Below are 18,588 nucleotides of genomic sequence, written 5' to 3' on the forward strand. Positions count from 1 at the left end.
CAACAACAATATGAGCTGTGTCCCAGAATGCTCACAGCTTAAGTAAACCAAGATCTTGATTTCAGTTTGGGATTGACTGTGTACAGAGATGATTGATAACCACTTGTTGGATAAGTGAAGATTTATAATCCTGTCAATAACAAATGATCTGAAGGCCCTAGTCAGGATCAGCTCCTTGCTGTATGTAATGGTGGTAAAGCAGGTGTGCCAGGCAGAATAGTGTAAGTACTAAAAACTCAGCTAAAACTGAGGCAGAACTGATGGATTGGCTTAAATAAAAGGATCGAGTGGGAAAAAAATAGAGTGTGAAGCAGAATGTAAGCTTTAATCTTCCATTCATATTTATTAAAATGCTTTGCTGTATATCATTAGTTTCTCTTTTTGTTAGCACTGTCAAAGTGTAATAAAAATATATTAAATAAAATCTATTTAATATTTATATTGTCTATCAGTGTTTATTAAAAAATTAATTATCATGTGATTTATCAGAAAACTAAACAGTAAAATGCAGATTTTTCATTTCTGGAATAATTGTAAGGAACCATTTGAAGGATCTGCGGCCAGTAATTTCTGAGAGAGTGTTTCAGAATGGTAAGTACATCTGGAATGTGATCTGTGTTTTCATAAACAATCTTTTTAGCTCTTCAGGATTTTTTCTTATGATTTTCTTCTAGTCAGAACTAAATTCCAAATTTCAGTATTGTTCATCCTTAAAGTGCAAACAGGAATGGAGGGTGAACAGCACTATACTATCACAAGGCAGTACTTACTTTGAAGTTTAGGGACTGTTTTTGTATTTTGCAGATGAGATCCTGATTGCAGGACAGTCAAATCCGTGGTTATTAGGTTGTCACATGACATTCACGGCAATGCGAGTAGGGACTGTGCTGAACCTCTTCTGTGTGGTCTTCATCCAGGCTCCCAAACTGAGCTGAATTTCTGGAAAGTAAGAAAAGACAATCTTTTATATAAAAATAAGCAAGAAAGAGATTTCAGGTATTCTTGTAAATATCAAGGAGGACTTTCTTTTGCATTGCCTTTCTCCTTGCATTTGGAAAAATGAGGCACCAAAATGACTTTTTGTTGTTTGTTTTTGCAAATAGTTTATGGTGGTTTTCCAAAGTAATCAGACTTTGTATAAATTACCAAAGAAATACAGAGTTAAACATCAGAAGGCAGTGAAATTTAATGATTAGGGACTAGGTAGCTGTAAGAGATTCTGTTGTTCTTGTCCATCTTTTCTAAATTTCTTCCCATGACAGTTCTCAAACTCTGGAGGAAATGAGTTTGAGAAAAAAGCTTATGTCCAGGAAATTATTGCTAAATTTGGCAATGAAACAGACTCTGTTGTTTAATGACCTGATAATAATCATAGGTACAAATGAAATAGCTCTTTTTAGTTGAAAAAGTTATATGCAAGGTTATTTACTTTCCAAATGGGAAATGTTGTTGGGAGCTGTGTTTAATCCTCTGCTTGTTCTCTGCTTGTTATTAGCAATGTTGCAATGTTGTGATGCTAGGTGAGTGAATATTATGAAGAGTCCAGTTCATTCCACACTTTTGGGTCTTTCCAAGGGTTTCACCCAGGATGGATCAGCTTTTATCTGCTTGGAGGCTTGAGACATATTTATTTATTAATTCTCTGAGCGCAATCATAAATTCTACACTTTTGACAGGCAATCATGATCTTTAATTGTTTTCTTTCTCCTTGGTGAAATTATAGTTTCAGAGTCTTGTTCAAAAAATTAAGATCTTAAAAGCCAAAGAAAACAGCTATTCTCCTTCTTTTCAAGGTGGTAAGGGTAGAGTGAATGAGATGTATATATTGTTTGTGTTTCTATGTGTGTGTAAGAAAATAATCTATAATTTGTCTTAACATGACAGTGTAAGTTGTGGTGCTAAATTGTATCAGAGGTGCAGGAGCATACACATTAAAACAAGCTCCTTTGTGTGCTGAGAGGGCTCATTGTTTGTTTATTTGTGTTTGTTTTTTTTAAACTTTATGTGGATAGTTTTCCTGTCATAGAAATAGTTGAGAGAGATAGTAGTAGCAAAGTCAATTAGTATGTGCATTTTTTTCAGCATCATTTTTGATTCTTTAGATGCAGTAAATCTGTAGATAGATAAATTCTACTGCTAAAAGAAATTAAATAAAGCAGTTATCAATAAATATTTAGCTGATAAGATACTTTGTATGTAAAATTAAACTTTCTTATAATATAATAAACTTTATTATAATAAATAATATATAAATATATATAAAATATATAAAACATATGAAATATAATAAAAACTTTATTATAATATAATAAAATACCAGCTCCTTCTATAATGTTACTCAGTTTAGGAGATACTAGCTCTGCAAAAAGCTTACACTTACAAGTATTTTCTTACCTATTTTAGTCATGGTTAAAGATCCCTGATAAAATGAAATAAAACCTTAAAGTACTCACACATTTACATTTCCAATCCCCCCCTTTTTTTTTTAATCCCAGTGTTAGAATTTTGGTTTTAATTTTGTATTAGTGAATTGAAATACAGTGAAACAGGTTTTGTGTTGATGTATGACTAGAAGAAAGGATTGAAACTTCTATATTTCCTCAGATGCCTTTAGTTAGCATATAGTGACAGTGACAGAGTACAAAAATTTCAGATCTCCTAAACTTTTGAGGCCAGAGATGTGTGAAATACCTACCACGTAATGGAGAGAAAGACATTATTCACCAGGACCTTGCCACCTGTAGGGGCTAGTGTTGCTCTTCAGCTTTCATTTTAATAAAAGTTTTGAGCACTAAAAGAACAGAGCTATGTTGAACAGAGACCAAACCAAACTGCCTGTGTGAGTCTGAATTCTTCCCATGTTCTCCCAAACCAGCAGGAGCCCAGAGCATGTGTGTTGTGCCTTCTTGCTGAAGGGCAAAACAGCAGAAACTTCTACAATCTGTGACAATAATTAAGTTGTCAGTGTTTGTTAAATATCCAGCATGAAGAAAATGTGGAGTCCTTTTCCCCTTTGATGAAAAAGGCCAAGCCGTTGACCATAACATTGGAGGTGCAGTGGAACACAGCCCTTTTTCAGAATGTCAGAATGCATTTGGTGCCAGATTGTTCAGGAGTACTAACAGATATATAATTAGACTTCTTGTGATCAGACCTGGCCTGTCCAACACACACCCTTTTAAAATGATTACAGACTTCAGACTTATTTTTCTTTTATTCAAGGTAGAAATTTCACATTTCCATGGCTTGGGCATCTACAGTGTTTCCTGCTTCTCCTTGGTCTTGTTGGCATCAGTGAGAGGAACACCAGACATTCTAGAAAGGTGTTAAGCATCCTTGGCTACCAGAAGTGGAATGGGAAACATCATAGTCACTTGATGAACATGTCTGCAGTTTCATGAGTAATCTTTGGCTGTAACATGCCTACATATCTTTCTCTTCTAAATAAATAAATTCCTTGCATTCCTCATTGAGGCTTGGTTAGCTTGGAAACAATCATGTCTTAAGATGTAGAAATTTCCCTTTTATATTTTTACAACACTTGTAAAAACCCAAGGTATTGGTCTGTATCTGAGGCTACTGGAAAAATATGTTCAGCTCTTTCAGAAGATGAAATTCCCAAAGATCCGTAATTTAATCCCACCTTTATTTCACACCATCTGCCTCATATGGAGCCACTCCAAGTTCTACAGCATGCCTGTTTCAGCCTACTTATTGACCAGGTAGCTTCAAGTGAGGGTTGTAAACCACAAATACATAATAAATTATTGTTAGATGATATACAGGACACCAACAAAAAAGGCATGGGTTTAACCTGTCTGTTAGTTGCCTAATAAACACCATAATTACATTATAGATGCTTTCTACCAGTATTAGATTATTAAATTTGAAGTTGAACTGAATAATTAGTCATCAACCATACCATTCACATACTGTATATTTAAGAATGAAATATGCTTCACATCTAGTGAAAGAAAATTCTGCAGAAGCATATAACATCTTCAGGTTAAGTTGTTGCTCCTTACCCCCCTCCTGTTGGTATAAGTTTGCTGCCTCTTTTCTTATCATGTTTCTTGGTAGGTATTTACTTTTATGAATTGCAAAATGCTGGTAAGAGCTACACAAATCAAGAAAATATGGGGTTTGCAAACAAGCTGTGTCTTGATGCATTTTCTGTCCTTGTGTCATCAATAAGCTTTCCCTGAGCTTTCACTGAAACTAACTGTACTGCTGGGAGTATGAGCACTTTTAAATGTTGTCAAACAAAGATCTTCTGTAGGGTTAACTGTTCTGGAGCATTTTTGTTGGTCAGGAAATAGGAGAATTATACATTACTTATGCATGTGTGCTAGGTTTGATTCTGGGACTGGGGAAGCCCTCTTCTGCTAAATTATTAAATGTTAAAAGCTAGGAGGACTCATGTTGGCACTTCTGTATTTGTTGGCACAATATATGCTACATGAGAATTACTACCCAAAGGCTATGGTAGGTGATAAATTTCCAATATTACTTTTACTAGGAGGAAGCAAGTCACTTTACTATGTTATTTTCTGAATGTTCACTGTACAAAAGATGATACACAAGGTCAGTCTAGCTAGACAGGTTGAACACACTTTGGGAGCACCTCAGAAGTGAGTGTTGCATTATGAGATAATTAAGAAACTAGGTCAGAGATAACAATTTAAATAAAATAATGCATACTGGGTTTTGTGTTTATATATAAAATGAAAAGTAACTTTACAACTGGTGTCATGACTGCATTTTAAGTAACTTTCAGAATCAAATTTTCTTCTGGTGTTCATTTATTTACATTCTAGTCTAGTTTGTATCTTTCACCAGAAAATCTTTTCAAAGAAGAAACTGAAGAAGAATTGGAGCATCTGAAAACAGCTAAAACTACCTTAAAAAGCTTTAAGGATTCATTCTTTAATTGCAGAAACAGATCAGAGTTACTTAGGATTTACCTGTTACTTAGTTACTTACCTGTGACAAGGAATTTAAACCACGGGATTTCACATCTGAGATGTTGTTTTCCAGATTTGATATGTTCCTCAAATGCTTATTGAAGGTTGAGGTATTACTTACTATCTATGTTGTTGGATAAATACAGTATTGGAGACATATGGGCTCTTCTCAGCTATGCAGACAGTAACACTCAATTTTCTAGTATCTGGAACACAAAATTGCAGTGCATAGGGAAGAGATCAGAGTGTTGAATAGAGTTAGAATGTTGCATGCTGTGCAAGGAACAGACTAGTATTAGCATTAAGAAAAATTACAAAAGTGTTTCCTAAGTCCAGCCCTTCACAGGGTTTTGAATGTTGCTTTAATAAAGTGCTACTCTTCATATGCAGCCCATGGCTAAGACTTTCTTCTGAGCACAGCACCTGCCTCTAAGAACTAAAGCATCATCTATTTATAGCTAGAAAAAATGTAGTGTTTTAGGCTTGTCCCTGGTTGAGACAGAATTCTCTTCACCTCCCTTTCTAAATCTGTGCTAATAAGCAAGGGAAGTTGAAAAATCTGAAGTCAGAAAAGGAGTGTAGAATATTTTTCTAATACTATGGTTAGTCTTAAAATGTGTAGGATAGGAGCAGCCATAGCTTCTGGTTCCTGCTCTTGGGGATTTTTTTTATTCTTTACTGAAACTGGAAGTAGTTGTAGTAGGAGTCTAGACTGGCTGCTGATTAGAATTAAAAAATTATAGAATAGTTTGGGTTGGAGAGAAACTTTAAAGGTCACCTAGTCCAGTTCCCCTGCAGTTCCCTGTCCAGAGACATCTTCAACTAGATCCGGTTGCTCAGAGCGCCATCCAACCTGGCCTTGAATGTTTCTGGGGAGAGGGCATCCACAACTTCTTTGGGCAACCTGTGCCAGTGTCTCACCACCCTTATTTTTAAAAATACTTCTTTCTAATATTCAGTCTAAACCTACTCTGTTTTAGTTTAAAACCATTATACCTTGTCCTATAGCAACAGATCTTGCTAAAAAGTTTGTCCCCATCTTTCTTATAAGTCCCCTTTAAGTACTGAAAGTCTGCAATAATGTGTCCCCAGAGCCTTCTCTTGTCCAGCCTGAAGAATCCCAACTCTCACAGCCTTTCCTTGTAGGAGAGGTACCCCATCCCTCTAATCATCTTTGTGGCCCTTCTTCGGACCCATGCCCTTCTGGGAAGTGGGAGATTCACTTTTGGAATCTGAGCTGGAAAATTATGTACTTTAGCTCTGCAATTATTTAGGTAGTGTGTCGTTCCATCCCATTCCTTTAAAATACTATCAGAGAGAAAGAAATCAAATCTTACGGTGTCTGACTGTGCCCACCAGAGTGATCTCTGAAAGGGATTTGAGGTGAACATGTTGGCTCTTGGGTGTCTGTCATCAGAAAGACAGGATGAGGTGTTTTGGCTTGGTGGGGTGGCTATAGGTACTTGGGAAGAACATCCTATGCCAGCAGTTTTGCAATTGTGGCAGCTTGTGCCCATCAGAGACATCATGCACAGCCTTTGCATATGAACTAGCTCTTGCTGGCAGTCTTGGTTCTTGATAATCAGATGGGCCACAGAGAGCCCTGCCCTATGCCAGCAGGTCCCTTTGGCATGAGGGACAGCTGAGGGAGGTCTGTTTAGGCAATAATAGTGAGCCGAGGGATCTGCAGGCCACCAGTAGTCTGCTTGGGGAACCCATGACTGGTTCGTTCCTAGGTGTTGCTCATTTCTAAACACACAAGGAAACAGTTATTTTCATACCTTTGGGGCATAAAACAATTACTTCATTCGAGTGAGATCAGAGAGCACAGAAATTAATTTGGCACGTATTACAAAAGAAGTTAAAGCAGGTTCAATTTTACTCCTCTGGGAAAGATTTCAGTTTAATTTTCATAGCAACATTTTCTGTTATTATAATAAATCATATGTTTACACATGAAAGTATGTGTTTAGGAGTGCTTGCTCTTTTTCATCTAGGGTTTTTTTAACTTAATCTGATGAAATTGAAATGGAGTTAAGTGTGTACGTTCTATGGGACAATTCATTTCCACTTGTGTTTTAATCCTTTAAGTGACTCAACCAGGATAAAGCCTTGCTGGAATTACCTGTTGCTCTTCCTCCTTTTTTTTTGTATTAATTATTTAAGATGGCACAGATTTTAACTGCTCATTGTGCCAAACCAGAAAGGTGTCCTAGCTAGAACAGCTGGGACCAGTTCATCACTGTGTGGGTGTAACCCAACCTGTGTATTCTACACCCTCCGTGTCATTTCCCAGAAGCTGTTAACAACAGACCATTTGCAGCAGCTGCCCAGAGCACACCTGACCCCTCAGGCTATAGCTGGGTGTTAAGAGGCCTGTGAGATAGGAGGATGTTCCTGTCCTCACACCCACGACTCACAATCACCCATTGTGGAACTCCCCGCCCCGGGGGAGGTATTGGGCATTCCTGCCTGAACCGGAGGGTATATAATCTTGGGGTCTCGGGACTTCTGGTACCACTTGTGAGATCCAGAGGAGGACCAGAACCTCCACCGGACTGCGACCACCACTCTTGACCAGACTGTGACCATCACTCGTACCAACAGGTTTTTTCCTCTTCTTTTACTTTTGGACTCAGGGGACCATGTGGGGCCCAGCACGGGAGCCAACAAACAACATTCTGTTCGTGTCCCAGGGTGCCAGGTTATACATCTGAGTTTTTGTGGGCTAAAACCGATTGTTCGTCTGTATAATTGTATTTATTGTATTTTTTTATTAAATTGTTATTCTGACTTATAATCTCTTTTGAGTTGGGTTCATTTCCCCTACCGGTTTACCTTTAAACCAGCACAAAGGGAAAAGGTCAAATGGCAAAAACCATCTCAAACATAGGTTTGTTACTGGCTTTTTTTGTAGAGGTTAATTGATTTTTATTCATTTAATCTAGGAAATTTTCATTAATAAGTTGGAATTTCAAAAGCTGAAAAAGTTGGACTTTGGTGAGCTCAAGGGGAAAATTTAAAGTGAACAAGTGCAGAGTGAATGAATAGTTTCTGGAAAGCTCTTCAGCAAGAGAGTATACAATCCTTCAAATTACAGTAACATGAAAATACTGCAAAGAATTTGAGTAAATAAACTAAATTTAAGTGAGTAAAATGATTTTAGAATAAGTGAAACAAAATACCCCATCAATATTGTGCAAAATTTCTTTTAAAAAAGTTTATTTTTCCCATATAATATACAGAACTTATAGTTCTGTAAGGTTTTTTTCCTGAGTGTTAGGATGTAATTTAGATGCAGTTCTGGTGTAAACGCAAAATAAGTTGATTCCATTCAAAAGAGAGAGAAGGTTTTTAAAATGTTGCTTTATAGCAATGTCTTGCAATAAATCCTCACAAGTCTATGGGACCAGATGAGATCCATCCTAGGGTGATGAGGGAGCTGATGGGAGAGCTTGCCAAGCCACTCTCCATCATTTACCAACAGTCCTGGCTCACTGGGGAGGTCCCAGATGATTGGAAGTTGGCAAATGTCACGCCCATCCACATAAAGGGCTTCAAGGAGGACCCGGGAAACTACAGGCCCGTCAGCCTGACCTCAGTGCCTGGAAAGGTTATGGAGCAGGTCATCCTAAGTGCAATCACACAGCATCTACAGGATGGACAAGGGATCAGATCCAGCCAGCAGGGGTTTAGGAAGGGCAGGTCCTGTCTGACCAACTTGATCTCCTTTTACGATCAGGTGACCCGTCTGGTGCATGAGGGGAAGGCTGTGGATGTTTCTATCTGGACTTCAGCAAAGCCTTTGACACCGTCTCCCACAGCATTCTCCTGAAAAAGCTGGCAGCCCACAGCTTGGACAGGGACATTCTGTGCTGGGTTAGGAACTGGCTGGAGGGCCAGGCCAAGAGAGTGGTGGTGAACGGTGCTGCATCCAGTTGGTGGCCGGTCACTAGTGGTGTCACCCAGGGATCAGTGTTGGGCCCAGTTCTGTTTAATATCTTTATTGATGATCTGAATGAGGGGATTGAGTGTACCATTAGCAAATTTGCAGATGACACCAAGTTGGGGGGGCGTGTTGATCTGCTGGAAGGCAGGAGGGCTCTTCAGAGGGACCTGGACAAGCTGGAGAGTTGGGCTGATTCCAACGGGATGAGGTCCAATAAGACTAAGTGCCGGGTCCTCCACTTTGGCCACAACAACCCCAGGCAGTGCTACAGGCTGGGCACAGAGTGGCTGGACAGTAGCCAGGCAGAAAGGGACCTGGGAGTTTGGATTGACAGGAAGCTGAACATGAGCCAGCAGTGTGCCCAGGTGGCCAAGAAGGCCAATGGCATCCTGGCCTGGATCAGGAACAGTGTGGCCAGCAGGACCAGGGAAGTGATTCTTCCCCTGTACTCAGCGCTGTTGAGGCCACACCTCGAGTACTGTGTCCAGTTCTGGGTCCCTCAGTTCAGGAAGGATATTGAGGTGCTGAAGCAGGTCCAGAGAAGAGCAATGAGGCTGGTGAAGGGACTTGAGCACAAGTCCTATGAGGAGAGGCTGAGGGAGATGGATTTGTTCAGCCTGGAGAAGAGGAGGCTCAGGGGAGACCTCATCACTCTCTACAACTACCTGAAAGGAGGTTGTAGCCAGGTGGATGTCGGTCTCTTCTCCCAGGCAACCAGCAGTAGGACAAGAGGCCACGGTCTTAAGCTGGGCCAGGGGAGGTTTAAGTTGGATAATAGGAAGAAATTTTTTACAGAGAGAGTAATCAGGCATTGGAATGGGCTGCCCAGGGAAGTGGTGGATTCTCCATCCCTGGAGGTTTTTAAGATGAGACTGGATGTGGCACTTAGTGCCATGGTCTAGTAACCATGACAGTGTTGGATCAAGGGTTGGACTTGATGATCTCAGAGGTCTTTTCCAACCCGGTTGATTCTATGATTCTATGAATAGGTAAAATAATTCCTAACAGTATGCTCACCAATAGTCATGGTATGTCTCCCTGATAAAAAAGAATATTTACTACTGTTCTTTTTGTAGACACTTTGTTGTTTTTATTTTCAAAATCTTGGTGTTAATTCATGGCTATAAGTATCTGTGAACTTGGAAAATTATATTTTCTGAAGGACTTAATCCACTTTTAACATAAATTCAAATAAAGAAGTATTATGTAGTTGGTTGGCTAGAGCACTTGGCTGGCAGGAGGGCAGCCAAATTCTGTCTCTTCTCCTTCCTTTTTACCCTGCAGCTTTATCGAGCAGGGCATCATCTTTGGGAGCAGGGAGATATTGATTAAATTCCTTTGAAGTGAGGAGTCTGGTGAAGCCGGGTCTGCCCCCTCACAGGTGTGTGCCCCAGCCCCAGGTGCAGATGTAATGGATGCCCTGTCATGACTGTTCTTTGCTATCCTGATCCAGAAAGGGATTCTCCTAGCTGTATCCCTGCCATTTCCCTGTGCTCCTGGCACCTGTGTACCCACAAGCTTGCTAGATTTGTCCAGATGCAGACAATTAGCAGATAGGCTTAGCCTTCCTGTTGCTATAAGCTTTGCTGACCTTTAGGAGCATGGACCTGCTGTGTCACAATTTTGGCAGTGTGTTAAGGAAAGAGAGTGCTGCATGTGTGAGAAACACATATATTGGATACGATATTATTTAAACAGGGGAATTTTCTGAAACAGACCCAAATATTAAAGTTGTTGAAATAATAGATAACAAATAAAAATAATTAATAATAATAAATGTAAATAAATATTATCAAAACAATAAACAATATAATGAAATATATATTGATGATACTTATTAGCAAATTATTAGCAGAGTGTAGAGATTTATTGTTCCATTAGATGGGGTAGGAATTATATTCTCTGTGTACACATAGTAATTTTTCTTGCAAATATAGGCCTTAATCTACATAATTAAAAACCCAGAGGCATGGTCATAAACCAGATCTAAACTAAATTAATGGCACATGTTTAGTTCATGTGGAAGCCTTGGAAAGTTGTTAATGTCTTTGGACTAAAATCCTGATACTGCTTTCAAATCCATAGCAAAGCTTCCCATCTCTTAAGGTCAGGACTCATTATACTGTACTTCTAAATTTCATCACTCCTGATAAAATCCCTTACAAGTCACGGTAAATTCCCGCTAATCCCTGCACAAAGCTACAAAGCTACCGCAGAAAGGAAAAGTGAGTGGCAGCAGTGACCTATTGCTGCCTTTTTATTCCCTCCTGAGGCAGCAGGATGCTCTGAAGCATCCTTTGTCTATGGGAGATGTAGTTTCAAGACACCCCTTCTCTGGTGTGTGTGTATAGTTTGCCTGGTTTTGCCTTTGTCTCTGTGGAGGATTCCCCACATACTCAGTATATAAACATAAATGTTGGTGAGATACATGAATAACAGTTTTAAGCTGCTAGGTAAAGTACAGCAATTACTATATTTGGTCAGATGTAGACTGTGAGAAGGTTTGAACTGATCCATTTTTTGAGGGGAGAAGTCCTTCCTTAGTGACTTGACTGACTTAGGACAAAAGCAGCCTTTCTTGCACGCTTCTGAATGAGCATTCTGCATTGTAAGTTTGCTTACTTAACACCTTATTTCTGAGTAAAGCATAGTCGATGAGTACTATTTTTCAAGTTTGAGCCACTCTCTCTCATGCATGCAGTCTTAGTGTTGACAGCAGAAGTGCAGGTGAAATACCAAGCACCCATTACTGTGCTGGTTTTACTGTCATCGCTAAAACATTTATTTTCCAGGTTCTTCAGAAACTATTTGCCTTTGGGTTTGACCATATTAATCAGGAGCTTTATCAAACAATAGCTGTCATCTTCCAGCTAATTTATTTGTCAGAAGCTTCAAGGTTCATGCTGTTAAGTGTATGATATATGAATAGTGTCCACATATTTCCAAGAAACAAGTTTTACATGCTTCTGGATAGGCAGGTATGTGTTTGCTTAAAATGTGAATGGAATTGCCCGAAAACCAGAACAGAACAATGTTCTGCTTTGTGGTGTGACAGGGGGGAGTCTGGTCCCAAAGAGGATCAAAAGATGCTTAGCTTTCAGGGCACAGATGTGGGCTTCTCAGACTTACTGTCTTAACTGGATTCTTGATGAGTTAAATATATGTATTTTTAAAAGTGTATCATACCCAGTCACAGAACTAAATCTAAATTTCTTTGAGAAGGGCAATCCTGTCTTCAGAAGTTCATCCTGTCTTAGATTTTGTGTATATATGTGTGGGCTTACAGCATGTTTGAAAAAAACAAACAAAATGCATGTTAGTTGGGGGGTGGAAGGGTTAGAAAGGGAGAAAATTCTTAAATAAACAAGTTAATTTGATATGCCTATCCAAAGATGATGGATTTTATTTAAATGTCCACCTTGGCTACTGGTACTTCTGTTTGTTTATTTACTTATTTTTCAATTGGCTTGCAACAGAAAAGAGATGCAGACAAACTGCAAAGAAAAAAAAAATCTCAGATATGATTAACATACTTAGCAAAGTAACAAGTGTAGCTTTACATGTACATGTTACATGTTGCTGTTTGTGTTGCTCATGGAATAAAGCAGAAGTTGATGGAACTTTCCCTCTAGAGCCAGCATGAGCTTGCATTAATATGCACCTCTATTCGCTGCTCTAGTATTATTTTTCCTAAGTCCTCATCTGTGAACATGGTTAATTACCTTGAGTATTGAGAAAGTGCTATAGAAAATGACTGTTCTTCTGTTGCCTGATACATGTGGTAACTGTGGATTAAGATAATCTAATTAAATGTAACAATGATTCAGAGTCAAAAGATAGTTTACTTAGTGAGTTGACTTCAAGTATTTAAGTAGGTGAAGTTTGATGCTTATAATAACCTGCCTAATGACAATACATGGAGATAATTTGGGCTTCTAAAAACTTGTTGAGAAGTTCTTTATTTCACAGGAGGTTTAACAGGATGAAACAGCATAAAAGTAAGGAGCAATATAGATGGCTATCCCTCTTACTAAGCTTCCTAAACAAAGGTGTCACTCATCATGGCTAGGCTTCGCGAACGAAGATTTGGGAAGGGCTCTACCCACATTTGCTACAAGTGTGCTGGTGGTTAAAGAAGCCAATGCGAGATAGACAAGTCCAGTTGCAAAAGCCACAGTAGAAAGACTCCTTGGATGGCATTGGCAAGACACGGTTCTTTCTGCGTTGTCTTTTCTCCTCAAGAGTGATCCTGTGTGCCTTCTCAAAAGAAGCAGCAGCGTTATAGATGGTGTGTCTCCAGACCTCCCGATTGGAGGCCAGAGTAGACCAGTGATGAAGATCAATGTGACCAAGGCTGAGATGTTGTTTCAGGGAGTCCTTGTATCTTTTCTTCGGGTCTCCTCTCTTGCGGCAGCCAGTGGCAAGTTCACCATAGAGCAGGATCTTAGGGAGGCAGTGGTCCTTCATCCTGGAGACTTGTCCTGCCCAACGCAGCTGTGTTCTCAGCAACATGGCCTCAATACTCGTAACTGCTGCTTGTTCTAGAACAGACGTATTAGTCCCATAATCTGACCAGTGGATGTTTAGGATTGTACAGAGACAGCGTTGATGGAAGCGTTCTAGGAGTCGTAGGTGGTGGCGGTAGATGACCCATGATTCGGACCCATATAAAAGAATCGACAGCACTATGGCTCTGTAAACACTGATCTTTGTGCTTTTCTTCAGGTGTTTGTTTTGCCAGACTCTTTTATGGAGTCTTCCGAAAGCACTATATGCCTTTGCTATCCTGTTGTCTATCGCTCCGTCAATCTTACCATCTGAGGAGATGATGCTACCTAGGTTATTAAACTGCTGGACTGATTTGAGCTCTGATTCGCCGATGGTGATATGGGGATGATGGAAGACTTCCTGAGGTGCAGGTTGATAGAAAACTTCGGTCTTCTTTAAGCTGACTTCCAGCCCAAAAAGCTCAGCAGCCTCAGCAAAGCAGGATATTAAACACTGCATAGCTACTTCTGTGTAGGCAACAAGGACGTCGTTGTCAGCGTAAAGCAGCTCCTGGACAAGATGGTTTAAGGTCTTAGTGTGGGCCTTCAGTCGCCTTAGGTTGAATAGGCTTCCATCGGTACGATATCGAATGTAGATACTATCTTCTTCATCGAGGTCTGCCGTGGCCCTTTGGAGCATCATTCATTTCATGGCTGGGCTTCGTGAACGAAGATTTGGGGAAGGCTCTATCCACATTTGTTGCAAGCACACTGGTGGCTAATAAGGCCAATACGAGATAGACATGTCCGATTGCAAAAGGCACAATAGAAAGACTCCTTAGGTGGTATATTCTGCAAGTCACGGTTCTTTCTGCATTGGGAGCATCATACTGAAAAAGATTGTGAATAGGGTTGGTGCAAGAACACAGCCTTGTTTCACACCATTAGTTATTAGAAAGGGCTCAGAAAGTGCATCGCCATATCTGACTTGGCCGCGCTGATCCTCATGAAGTAAGATGATCATTTTAAGGAACCTGGGGGGACATCCTAAACGTTCCAAAATCTGCCACAGACCTTTTCTGCTCACAGTATCGAAAGCCTTGGTGAGATCAACAAAGGTTACATAGAGTCCTTTGTTCTGTTCCCTACACTTCTCTTGCAGTTGTCTGAGAACAAATACCATGTCTGTGGTACTCTTGTTGGCTCTGAAACCACATTGGCTTTCAGGTAGAAATTCTTCTGCCAAAGCGGGTATTAGTGTGTTCAAAAGTATTCTTGCCAGGATTTTGCCAGCAATGGAGAGCAGAGTAATACCTTGATAATTTGAACAGTCTGATTTATCTCCTTTCTTCTTATACAAGGTGATGATGACTGCACCGTGTAGGTCTGATGGTAGTTCGCCTAGTTCCCAGCAGCGCACCACAAACTCATGAAATTTAGCATGGAGTGCTTGGCCCCTGTGCTTCCAGACTTCAGGTGGAATTCCATCAACCCCAGCTGCCTTGCCAATTTTAACCTGCTGTATGGCCTTAAGAGTTTCTCCCATAGTAGGGGCAATATTCAATTCATTCTTCACCGGTTGCTGTGTCATGCACTGAATTGCTGAGTCTTGAACTACAGCGCGGCGCGGCCTGGCTACTGTCCGAGCGCAGCGCGTGAAAGGTGTCACTAGTACACACGTATATATCTTACACTGTTATTTAAAATAATCTGTATTGCTAAGAAAACACTTCAGTTCCTAACTCAGTTTCTGTAAAAAAAAGAACAAAAGCCAAGTATCACTTTTAATAACATTGATCATTGCTCATCAGTTAAAATAGTACTGAAAAATCTCAGAAGTTTGTTCAGGGACAGAAGTGAGCTATGTGTTTAGTACTAACATGTGCCACCTAATAGATTTTCCTCCCATTGTAAAGACATGCATTTTATCCTTTTTTTTTTCTTTTTCTAACATTACAGGAGTTTGGAGAGTTACACTGAATTTAAAGCCCAAATCCTGGATCTTGGCAGATGTTTTGCCTTGGTTCTTTGTGTAGGATTTCTTAACTGTTCTAGTTTAGAATTCATGTTCAAAGTCAGTACACATACACTTGAAACTGTTAATTTATTATTAGGAGAACAGTTTTGTGCATTGCTTAAATTATACTTTTGTTAAGCTATTTGTGAATTGAATGCCTTGGAATACTGACTTACAGTATTTCAGCTGGGAATCAAACTGTTCTATGATTCTATGCTCGCTTTAATGATGATCTGAAGAATACAGGTTCTTTCCAGAAGTTAACCCATAGCTGAGGCCAGATATAAAATGTAATTCAAAGAAACAGAGATTTTCAGCTCACTAACATTCCTGTATTTTGCACTTGTCTGCATAAGGCACAGAGTACCCATGGATGACAGGTATGTCCAGGCTCTCATCCAGTGTAGCATATAGTTAGCCTGGGTAGTTGAAGCATTTTTCTACAGTAGTATGTTTTATTCTAAAACAGAAAGAATTAAAATGTAAGATAGGAAATAACTTATTAAGAACAGTTCTTCAAAATATGATTTAGGAGTTGACATATGTAGACCATGAGTAAATGAAGTCATGCTATTAAGACAGAGGTAAGTATGTAAATGTTCAAATGGGTGGTTGTCCTGAAAGGCATAAGGAGAAATCTCGTGTTTCAATCACCCTTGATGAGCCTCTAGTGGAGTATTGGGCTGAGTAAAAGCATTGCACTTCAGGAAAGAGGATCTGTTGATAGTCATTGGAGTTGAAGAGGAAAAGAGAGAACAGGCATAAATTCTCAAATACATGAAGGATTTCTGCATACAGGAAGGAAATAGTCTATTCTCTACATTCAGAACATAATGAACTTACTTTAAAGTGCATAAAGTTCACGTCTGGTGACTGGGAAAACCACTTTATGCCAAGCATAATGAATTGCTGGAACAGATTTCTAAGGGAGGTGACAGGCACTTCATTACTGAAAAATCTTTCAGGGAGGGCTAGAAAAACCTCTCTTGCAAATGGCATAGGTATAGCAAACCTCATCTTGGGGCAGGGAGGTGAAATAATTGCACTTGAATTCCCTCTTAGACATACATTTTTAAGACAGTGTATACATCACACTCAAACTGTGGTAAAGTATTGCAAATTAGTTGTGGCAGTAATAATGAATATTTAGCTACTAATTTTGAGTAAATTAATTTTCCTTAGGTTGCCACTTTTTGCCATTGTTAGCAATCAAATGAGTGTCTTGCATTTAATGTTTACCCTGTTTCTTTCCAAACTTATTTTCTCATTGATTACATGTACTCTTTCAAAAGGCAGACAGCTTATCTTAACTTTAAACATGACAGTGAGAATGGAAGGCAACTTATCCTTAGAGAAATCATTTCTGCTTGCCACTTTTTTTGTAATCTTTTACAGCAGTAGTCTTTTTGTCCCTCCAGAAAACATTAACTTACAATTAAGACTTTGAATTTGTATGAGACTTAAAGGGGAAGAAGATAGTCACTTATGAGAGAGGATATATCTGGAAAAAAAGTGAGAAAACACACAAGTTAGAAAAATGCAGGGTAGGATTTCACGTAAGAGTTGGACTCTGATCCTTGTGGGGCCCTTCCAACTTAAAGTATTCTGTGATTTCGAAAGTATCTAGAGTGTGGGGTATATGCCTGGATCTGGAAAGCCTAGTTCCATACTTCCTAGGATCTGAGCTAATCTGTCATTCTTTAGCATTCTAGAATTCATCTGTTGTGCACAGTTTAAGAGCGTATTTGAAAATATGTGGTCTGTTGATTAGCACATGACACATGCCAACAGTATAGCTTGGTATGGTTCCAATCCTTGTACTTCAGAAACATTTTAGATGAGATTTCAAGTTGAGAGTATTACAGAAAGAGAACTCCAATGCTTTCTTTGCTGTTTGGGTGGTTTTTTTCTTTTTATTTTCTTTTCAAACTTTTAACCATCTTGGAAGCTTTCTAAAAAACCTTTCATTGTGGAGATATTTAGCCCAAATTGCAGTATTTCATTGAAAATATTTGGTGAAGAACTGGATAACTGCAGATGTGTACATGATGAACACATTAAAAAGGTATTGGACCTTGCAAAAATAAAATATTATTTTCTTGTAGGTTCATAATGGCTTAATTTCTATTCTAATAAGTGGGGGGAGAGAATTAAATAATTAATAAAAATATGCCAGTTACTATGGGAAACCTTAAAAGGTCTAAAGAACTGGAGGAACAAATACAGGCATTTTGGTCTTACTTCTCATGGGATTACATAAACAGTGTTATTGCTCTATAGGGTCAAGACCTTCAAAGATAGTTACGGGGGACCTAGTCATCCAAGTTATTTGAAGATTAAGCCCCGTCCCTTCCTCTTGTCCTGATCCTTCAGCAAATATGCTTTTAGGTGGGAGCACAAAGGATGGAAATTCCTGTGAGAGGTTTAGACACACATAAATTAAATTATTGAGTAATAACAGTTCCAACTGTTGAAAACTGACATAGCTAATAACATGCAAGGGGGACATGGCCGTCTTTTTCCCCAAGTTTTAATTGTGTCTAGTGTTCTCAGTTCTTGCTTTATGCATCTTTTCCACTTAGTAAAGCTATGGATTTCTTAAAAATGGACAGCATACACAGAACTTCATATAAAAATGAAAAATATGGGCAACTAAAACTTTTCACAAGAATTTGTTCATTAGTTGCTATTAGTAAAAGAAAAAAATTGATTAGATGTGGGGTTTTTTTCCTTGCCGATTCTTAGAAAGTCCAGAAACCTTTATTTCACAGAAATATATGGAGAAGTTGAAATCCCTTGACCAATACAAAGATCAGACCTACTGTGAATGGATTGTTGAGGTGGATGAAATTTATTGGTTTAATTTAGACCAAAATCTAATTAAGCCTAATCATCAAAACAGCCTCCCGACTGTGAATTTTGATCCAAAGGTATGTACTTATAATTGCAACTAAATCTGTAGCTGATGTTTGTCTTTGACTTCATATTCAAAAAATGACAATAATGTTCTAGGGTGTGAATAAATCTTAATAGCTTAAGTTCTTAATTATTTTCATAGACTCATACAATTATTCAGGTTGGAAAAGACCTCTAAGACCATGAAGTCCAACAGAGAACTGTAGAATCATTTAGCTTGGAAAAGACCATCAAGTCCAAGGACTAACCCTGCAC

This window comes from Neopelma chrysocephalum, unplaced genomic scaffold, assembly GCF_003984885.1.
Source record: "Neopelma chrysocephalum unplaced genomic scaffold, ASM398488v2 Primary Assembly neopelma1_67, whole genome shotgun sequence".
NCBI classification, from domain to species: Eukaryota; Metazoa; Chordata; class Aves; order Passeriformes; family Pipridae; genus Neopelma; species Neopelma chrysocephalum.